Source organism: Drosophila subpulchrella, unplaced genomic scaffold (genome assembly GCF_014743375.2).
Source record: "Drosophila subpulchrella strain 33 F10 #4 breed RU33 unplaced genomic scaffold, RU_Dsub_v1.1 Primary Assembly Seq20, whole genome shotgun sequence".
NCBI lineage: Eukaryota > Metazoa > Arthropoda > Insecta > Diptera > Drosophilidae > Drosophila > Drosophila subpulchrella.
The window spans coordinates 2,632,105-2,642,258 of NW_023665530.1; positions in this window are offsets into that span (position 1 = coordinate 2,632,105).

Below are 10,154 nucleotides of genomic sequence, written 5' to 3' on the forward strand. Positions count from 1 at the left end.
GTTGCCTGACCTGATCCGCCAGCCTGGGGAAGAAGTCTTTCGTCAGAAAGTATGTGTGGAAACTATCTATGAACTCCGCCCAGGTTTTCCATTGTTTGTTGTTGGCGATAAACCACTTCAGAGTCCTTCCCTTCAGCAATTCAGGCATCGCTCGGGGAATTATGTCTAACTCCAAGCCGTATGTGTTGGCGGACCATTCTACCTGCTCCAGGAACTCGAACGGCTTTTCCGCCCCGTCGAACCTGAACGACCATTCGCGGACCTGTTTAGCGATCCTTGCATAGTCTGACTGACTGGGTCTCGAGATCAGCGCTGTTATTTTCCTGTCTTGGCTTGATTCTCTCATGTTTGCCTCCTTTTTTGGTCGTCAACGCTCAGGCTTGCCACTAAGTTGTCCCCTTCGGCGTTCGTTATGTAGCTTCCAAATCGGCCCAGATGTCAACGAGTTGTGGGTCATTATCCGTTTCTGAGTAATACTCGGATACTGCCTTTCTCATGTCCTCTAATCTGCCGTCCAGGGTGACATTAAGCCTCTGTGCGACATTGGCGAAGTCCTCCTTTTTAAGCCGGTAGATCCACTTCTTTCCCATTCTGTTTAAGTTGCTTTCACTGCTGGGACAATCACGATGGGCGCCATATGTAACGAACTGATTTTTGTGGTCTGCTCGCTACGAGATTCGTGCGGCTAGCTCAGTATATTGTGTGTTCGTCCCACCAAATTTATATTAACTTAACCGCCCAGTAGCTCAGTGAGAAAGCAGAGAATTCACGGGTTCGTAGTGGGTTTATTGCGGGTATATTATTACAAATGTCTTGGTAGCTTGGTTGGCCTTGATTCGTCGCTTGTGACCTTCGGTACTTCCGACGGTCCTGATTGACTCGACGACCTCTCGCCTTGATGACTCGGTGCTACAGTCCTGTAGCTCCCTGAAGATCCTCGCAGCTCCCTGAAGACGCTCGCTCGCTGCTCGCTCCTCACGCGTGACTTGGTGACTGCTGGTAACGACTCGGACTCGCGAGGGGGATCAGCCTTACGGGCTTAGGGAAAATCCATGACCTGGTAAGGCCCGTCCTACCTTGAGGCCAATTTTGCTGCGAAACCTTCGGCCACTTTTGATAAATGGCTTTGCTCCGTCGGGCTCTCTTGCGGGGTGTACGGAGCTGTGAGCTGTTGCTTGGTGCCCATTTCGGCCAGGAAACTCTTGAAGATTCTGCTGGCAGACTGTACTCCGTTGTCCGTTGACTACCTTCGGGACCCCATACCTCGCGATTATGCGTTCTCTGAAAGATTTCTTTAGGGATTCGGCCGTCGCGCTTCACAGCGGCACCAACTCAGTCCACTTGGAGAACCGGTTTATCAATACCAGCAGCATTTTGTTGCCGTGCTTCGAACGCGGCAGGGGTCCGACGAAGTCCGCACATACCGTAGACCATGGTTCCTCAGGCACCTGCGTCAGCATTTTGCCAGCCGCCAGCATTTGATTCGGCTTGAACCTCATACATGTCTCGTATCGTCTCACGTGGGCTCGGGCGTCTCAGTGCATACCTGGACAGTAGAATCGGGCTGCCAGACGTGCTATTGTCTTTCGGCTTCCTACATGGCCAGCCGCCGGTGAGTCGTGGTTCTCCTTCAGCACCGTTTCCCGTAGAGCTTTCGGAATGCACTTCTTCCACGTCGCGACATCCTCGCTGCTCGCCCTATGTGTTATATTTCTGTATAGGGTGTCACCCTCCATCACGTAGTCCGGTTACTTTTGCGCCTGGGTCCTTATCTTTTCGTGCATTTCCCGAATTCAGCTGCATGCTGCAGAAGCTTCCGCCGCCGATGTCTCCTTGATACCTCAAAGCGTCTCTGGCAGTGGCTGTGTTGACAAAGCGTCTGCCACCACGTTGAGCTGTCCTTTCCTGTACGCTATCTCGAAGTCGTACTGCTGCAACTCCAGGGCTCATCTGGCGATCCTTCCTTAAGGGCTTTCTATGCTGTTGAGCCACTTCAGTGCCATATGGTCGGTTACTTTTTAAAGTGGTAACCTTCCAGATATGGCTTGAGCTTTTCAGGGCACTCCAGTACGGGGTCTGCTTCCTTTAGCTGCCGAAACACTTCTTTCAGATTCGCTTTGTGTTCTTTTAGCGTGCGTCCGATCACTATGATGGTAGGCAAATGCGTGTGGTGACTTTTCGGGACCGATCACACGGTCCAGCACCTCTTGAAAAGTCGCAGACGCCTAATGAAGTCCAAATGGCATTACTTTTAACTGGAATTAAGCATTTTCCGGGCACTGTAAACGCAGTGTATTGGCTGCTGCTTTGGGATTTGCCAGTACCCATCCTTATGGTCGAAACTGCTGATGTACCGTGCTTCCCTCAGTTGGTCGAGAACATAATTTATACGGGGCTTTGGGTAGGCGTCCTTTATATACTTGGCGTTGATTTGCCTGAAGTCGACGCACAGTCTCCATTTGCCCGTCTTCTTTTTAACAATCACGATGGGAGAGCTTTATGGGCTTTTTGAGTGCTCTATGTTTCTCACTTGGAGAAGCTCGTCCACCTTTGCATTGATCTCCCCTTGAATCTGCGGATTATTGGGGTAGTATCGTTGCTTGATGGGTTTGTCATCCTTCATTGTGATCTGATGCTCTGCCATGTTTCATGTTCCCGTCATCGTGTTGAAGCTCGCTAGCTCTGCATCCAGGAATTTCGGCGTGTCGGTATCCTCACTTGTCTGTTGCACGACTGACACCGATAGCTTCTCCTCGAGCCATCCATTGTGTCGATTCCTGGCTGGTATTATTATTTCGTGTCCCGCACACTTTATCTGGGTTCCGATTTGTGTAAGAAAGTTTCATCCCAACACCAATGAATCCACTACCCCTGGTAGTATCAGCAGGCTCATGGTCAGTCGGTTGATCCCTAAGGCGATTTCCACAACCAGGCTTCTCCTCGATCAGCTTGCCAGCATCTTGCGACCCCCGCATACCTCTCTGCGGCTGAGATCGCGGGCCATTTCCCGTCTGTTGGCAGCATTCGACGCTCCTGACGCCCTCTCCCACACACCCAGCAGAACAACAGGCGTTGGTGTCGACATCCATGCGCCCAGTGTCCGTGACCGCCACACTTTCGGCAGGCCTCCTGGGGGTCTGTGATGCGTGCTGTTTCATGAGGCCTTTGGTTGTTGGCTGCCTCTGTTGGTACACAAGCATATCAACCTGATATACAAAATTTGAGAAGTTGAATAACTCCCCACAAATAGAAGCAGCAGCAGATGGCCGGCCGCTTACCAGATACGTGGCGAAATCGCGTAGTAACGGCGCGGCGAGGAGAGTTTGGAGACTTGGATGGAGAGCGAGAGAGTTTGGAGACCAAGGATGGAGATCGAGAGAGTTTGGAGACCAAGGATGGAGAGCGAGAGATTTTGGAGACCAAGGATGGAGATCGAGAGAGAATGGAGACTTCGCGGGCAAGGCAAGAGTGCCGTGTGCAAAAGCGGATAACGGAACTCCACCGGACTTTGGACTCTCCCGTGAACTTTGGACCGGTAGAAGAAGTGCCACATCTCGGCAGTGGAGCGGCACACAGGCGTATCACGGGAATCAGCGGGACGGCAGCAGTGGGCGGAGCATCGATTGGAAACGGTACGTGAAGGACAAGTGGATCAACCAGGAGGCACGGACTTTGGACCCGGAGTGGAGAGATCCAGCGGGCCATGCGCAAAAGGGAAATAACGGTTCCCGGAGGCCCTATATAAGGCCGCAGAGCGCTGGAAGCAGGATCAGTCGATCACAAGGAGTCAAACCAACAAGATCCGTCAAAATAGCAAAGTGAACAGTCAGTCAACCAAGTAATCTACGAGGGAGCCACAACAAGGCGAGTCGTCGGAAGCAGCGCCGTGGGAAGCATACAAGGAGCAAGATCGCCACGTCGAGACGTTCGGGATTGGGACATCGGGAATCTCCGAACTGAGACGCAAGTGGCTGAGGTCCGGAAGGCACCACACGGGTAAGTCAAGGCGTTTTATTTCCAACTTTGTCACGACCACACCCTGGCGAATCGCCGCCGGGCGAGTCAGAGTTATGCGAAAGAGGCCTGCGACGAGGAACCGTGAGCTCGGGGAGGAAAGTTGTCTAAGACCCAGCGTACCTTGCCCGACCAAGCAGAAGATGGCGTGAAGGACGAGCGGTGGATTGATTTGTGGTTTCAAGAGGCGTTGGCCTAGAGAGCCCTGCGATTACCGGCGAAGTTCCCGAACAGCAACTGCCCAAAACCCCGAGTGCCAGAAATGCCAAGCTACTAGTCAGGAAGGGCGAGCTAACTACCCGTGGAGGCATCCAAGAGGCGTTGTCCTGAAGAAGCCCAGCGTCAAGACAGGAAGCAGCGCAGAGGACACAGGCAGCGACGCCAGCAGACATCACCGGCAGCCACGTTACCACCGCCGCGCGGAGCTCATTGGGGAGCGCAGGAGCGTCGCGGACGACAAGCATTAGGATGAAGCCGGGTGGAACGTTCGTCTGTGCTAGACGTAAAGCGAAGTGAACTGCTAGGCAGCTTCCTGGCGTTAGCCTTGACAGTCAGCGCGATCTGAGCAAGAACCTAGCGGGACCGTCCGGGACAGAGCAAGGGACAGGTATTGCCTCGAAAGGCGTCGGCCTGGAGAGCAAGGCTTGTTCACCCTAGTCTGAGAACGGTGACGCTTCCCTAAGCCCAGAAGCCCGAACTCTCTGTGAGTCTAAGGCGCAACAAGCGACCCCGAGGCAGCGCGTCGGCAAGCAAGCAGAGGCGGCCACTACGAGCGTCCCGAGACCAAGGAGCCAAGCGGAAGCCGAGTCAACGCGTCGACAAGCCAGAAAGAGGAGCACCAGCAGCCAGCGGAACCAGAGCAAGGAGATACCGAAGCCAGCCCAGCCACACACCCGCTGTACTAATACCACGAGAATAAATCCCACTGTTGCCATTTGAACCCCTTTGTTTTTTCACTGATCTACGGGGCAGTCACGTCATATAAATTTGGTGGGACGAACACACAATCTTCTGAGCTAGCCGCACGAATCTCGTAGCGAGCAGACACAAAATCAGTTCGTTACATCTGGCGCCCAACGTGATTGTCCCAACAGTGAGAACAGCACAATAAAAATGGGAAAGAAGTGGATTTACCGCCTTAAGAAGGAAGACTTTGCCCATGTCGCACAGAGGCTTAATGTCGCCCTGGAGGGCAGGCTAGACGACATGAGGAAGGCACTATCGGAATATTACTTAGAAACAGAGAACGATCCACAACTCGTCGACATCTGGGCCGAGCTGGAGGCAACATACCACGACAGAGCCGGCCCAAGCATTACGTTAACGAACGCCGAAGGGGGCAACCTGGTGGCAAGCCTGAGCATTGACAACATGCAAAAAGAGGCCCACAGAAGAGAATCAAGACAAGATAAGAAAACAGCAGCGCTGACCCCGAGACCAAGCCAGTTGGACTATGCAAAGGTCGCTAAACAGGTCCACGAACGGTCGTTCAGGTTCGACGGGGCGGAAAAACCATTCGAGTTCCTGGAGCAGGTAGAATGGTCCGCCACACATATTTTCTGCCAAGAGATTTCTTCACCAGGCTGGCGGACCAGGTCCGGCAAAGGAAGCAAGACTTCAGCGAGTCGTTCAAGGACTACATGATCGACATGCAGACGATGGTGAGGCCACTTAACTATTCTACGAAAGGGACGTTAAGGGTCATTAAAGAGAACTGCACCCCAAGCCTACTGATTTTCTTAAGAGCATACAAAGTGTCGGACATGGACACGCTAATGATCCTAGCCGATGAGTACGAAGAACTTGAAAAGGAACGGGAAGTTTTCGCACAGGAGAACAAGTTCTCAAGGACCAAGTCTGCGTCACCAACACAGGTGGCATGCAAAAGATGCGAGGAGACAGATAACCAGGACACACGAGGAAACGACCAACGGTCACCACCACACCAAGCCAGACGACAGCAGGCAACAGACGCACCACGCGGAGGCCATTGGGCACCACCCCCACAGCAACAGAGACAGCCAAACAATACCTTGTGGAGGCCGCCAAGCAACACACAGAGGCCACAAGATGCCACCCATATCACAGACCCGCAGGAGGCCTGTCTTAATTGCGGTGGGAAAGGACACTGGGCTAGAGGATGTCGAAACCAGCGGCTGTTGTTTTGCTGGATATGCGGCAAGGTGGGTGTTGGGAGCGTCGATTGCTGCCAACGATCGGGAAATGGCCAGCGATCTCAGCCGCAGAGAGGCGAGCGGGGATCGCACAATGCCACCTCTCCAAACTAACGGGAAAGCTAATCGAGGAGGAGCAGCAGTTGTCCGCAGCTGTGATGATTGGTGGGAACAGCTATAAAGTCACAATCGACACCGGAGCAACGGCAAGCTTCGTTAGCGAAGAATTGGCGGACAATATTGCTGCTCTAGGAAAGATTACCAGGACGAGACGAAGTTAGGCAAGTTAGGTTGGCAGATGGAAGGTGCGGCGGAATTGATGCGCAGCTCGAGGTGGGGTCAAATTCAGCAACAAACAAGTGACAATGAGTCTGTTGATTTTACCCGGAGTAGTGGATCCATTAGTGTTGGGATGGAACTTCCTGAAACAAGTCGGAACCGAGATAAGGTATGCTGGACACGAGATAATAATACCAGCCAGGAACCGACACAATGGATGGCTCGAGGAGAAGCTATCAGTAGCAGTCGTTCAACAAGTAAACGAGTTGGACGATACAACAGCGTTCCTTGAAGCAGAGCTGGCAGACTTCAGCACAATGATGGGAACATAAAATATGGCGGAACACCAGATCAGAATGAAGGATGACAAGCCAATCAAGCAGAGATGCTACCCCAAGAACCCAAAAATTCAAGGGGAAATCAACGCAAAGGTGGACGAGCTTCTCGAAATGGGGTTCATAGAGCATTCAAAGAGCCCATACAGCTCCCCCATCGTGATGGTAAAAAAGAAGACAGACAAGTGGAGACTGTGTGTCGACTTCAGACAGATCAACGCAAAGTCAGTGAAGGATGCCTACACGGTGCCCCGCATAAACTACATCCTAGTTCAACTAAGGGAAGCGCGGTACATCAGCAGTTTGGACCTGAAGGATGGATACTGGCAGATCCCACAGGAAGAGAGTAGCAGGCAATATACGGCGTTCACGGTACCAGGCAAAGGTCTGTTTCAGTGGAGGGTAATGCCGTTCGGACTTCACTCGGCGTCGGCAACGTTTTAGCGAGTTTTGGACCAAGTAATTGGCCCCGAGATGTCACCTCACGCATTCGCTTACCAGGATGACATAATAGTGATCGGTCGCACGCTGGAAGAACACAAAAGAAACCTGAGAGAAGTGTTCCGGCGTCTAAAGAAGGCAAACTTGAGGCTGAATCCAGAAAAATACCAATTCTTTAAAAAGGAACTGCTGTACCTGGGACATCGAGTGACTAGCGAGGGAATAGGAACAGATCCAGAAAAAGTAGCCGCCATCGCCGAACTGGAACCGCCATCGACCGTCAAAGAGCTCCGGCAATACCTAGGAGTAGCGTCGTGGTACCGCCGATTTGTACCAGATTTTTCCAGAATCGTGAAACCCCTGAACGACCTGCTGCGCAAAGGCAGTAACTGGGAGTGGACACCAGAGCACCAGATGGCGTTTGAGGAAGTAAAGGCAAAACTCGTGGTAGATCCGGTGCTAGCATGCCCGGACTTCAGTAGAACTTTCATCCTGCAAACAGACGCCAGCGACTACGGCATCGGAGCAATTCTGACCCAGGACACCGAAAAGGGCGAAAGAGTAATCTTCTATTCGAGCCGAACGCTGAAATGATAAGGACCCAACCGCAGAAGTACCTGGACTATGTTATTGATGGTGAGACACTGTGCAGAAACATACCTCACCGAGCAGGCAGTGAAGACGTCGCGTCATGGAAGATGTGCGTCTCAAAGTCGCTACGAGAACCACGACGGGAGGGAGAACCACGACGCACCGTCTGCGGGACACGTAGGAAGCCGGAGGACAATTGCACGGTTGGCAGCCCGATACTACTGGCCAGGGGAGGAAAGTAGTCTGAGACCCAGCGTACCTTGCCCGACCAAGCAGGAGCGGTAGATCGATTTGCGGTTTCAAGTTCCCGAACAGCAACCGCCCAACTCCCCGAGTGCCAGAACGCCAAGCTACGGGTCAGGAGACAGCGCAGAGGACATCGGCAGCGACGCCAGCAGACATTTCCGGCAGCCACGTTACCATCGCCGCGCGGAGCTCATTGAGGAGCGCAGGAGCGTCGCGGATGTCAAGCATTAGGGTGAAGCCGGGTGAAACGTTCGTCTGCGCTAGGCGTAAAGCAAAGTGAACTGCTGGGCAGCTACCTCGCGGCAGCCTTGACTGTCAGCGCGATCTGAGCAAGAAACTAGCGGGACCGTACGGGACAGAGCAAGGGACAGGTATTGCCTCGAAAGACGTTGCCCTGGAGAGCAAGACTTGTTCACCCTAGTCTGAGGACGGTGACGCTTCCCTAAGCCCACAAGGCCGAACTCTCTGCGAGTCCAAGGCGCGACAAGCGACCCCGAGGCATCGCGTCGGCAAGCGAACAGAGGCGGCCTTTACGAGCATCCCGAGACACAGGAGCTAGCGGTCGTCAAGTCAGCGCTTCGACAGGCCAGGACGAGGAACATCAACAGCCTGTAAAACCAGAGCGAGGAGATACCGGGCCCAACCCAGCCACACACCCGCTGTATTAATAACACGAGAATTAAACCCACTGTCATTACTCAAACCCTGTGTTTATATAGGTTCGGCGTGCAGTTATCTTTAGGTATGTTGAGTGTTTCTTTTTTGAAATACCCGAGCGGTCTCATCAGCGTCTGCATGTCGATCATATAGTCCTTGAACGACTCGCCGCAGCCCTGCTTTCGTTGCTTGACCTGATCCGTTAGTTTCGTAAAGAAATAAGTAGGAAGTATGTGTGGAAGCTTTCGATGAACTCCGCCCGCGTTTTCCACTCATTGTTTTTGGAGATGATCCACTTTAATGCCCTCCCTTTGAGTAATTCCGGCATCGCTCGGGGAATCATGTCTAGGTCCAGGCCGTATGTGTTGGCGGACCACTCCGCTTGTTCCAATAACTGTTCTCCCCACCGTCGATCCTGAACGACCATTCGCCGACTTGCTTAGCGACCTTTGCATAGTCTGGCTGGCTGGGGCCAGAGATCAGTGCTGTTGTTTTTCTTTCTTGGCATGCATCTCTCTTTTGGCTCTCATTTTGCAGGTAGTCGAAACATAGGCTTGCCACTAGGTTTTCCCCCTCGGCGTTTGTCAGCGTGATGCTTGGGCCTGTTTTCTCGGTGTATACCACCTCAAGGTCGGTCCAGATACCGACCAGTTTCGGGTCGCTCTTCGTTTCAGAATAATATTCTGACAATGCCTTCTTCTTATCTTCTGACTTGCCCTTCAGAGCGATCTTTAGCTTCTGTGCGACATAGGCAAAGTCCTCTGTCTTGAGGCGGTAAATCCACTGCTTCCCATTCTGCTTTAAATTGCTTTCACTGCTGGCCGCCCAGTAGCTCAGTATAATATAACAGCGGCTTGGTGGCTCGGCTGGCCTTGATATCGCCACTCGCGGCTTTCGGTATCTCTAACGGCTCCCGGTCATCTCGATGATTTCTCGCCTCGTTGACTCGGCGCTCCAGTCCTGTATCTCCCGCCCGGCGCTGCTCGTCTCTGATGCGTTGACTCGACGACAGCTTATAACGTCTTGGACTCGTTCAGCCATGCGGGCTTAGGGAACCGTCACCGTTCTCTTCGACACACAACCACCTGTCCCTTGCTCTACTCAGTTCGCGCTGACAGTCAAAGTTACGCAAGGAGGCTGACAAGCGCTTCACTTCGCTAACCTAGCCGTGTGATGCCCTCTGGACATCAGCTACCTGTGTCTCAATTCGGAGATTCCTGATGTCCCAATCCCAAATGCCTCGACGTAGCGATCTTGCTCCTTGTAGGCTCTCACGGCGCTTCTTCCTACGATTCGACTTTTTGTGGTTCAGTTGAAGTTTACTTGGTTGACTGACTTGTTCACTTAGATATTTTGACTAATCTTGACGAATCGACTCCTCGTGATCGACTGATGATCCAGCTCTCCACTTCGGGTC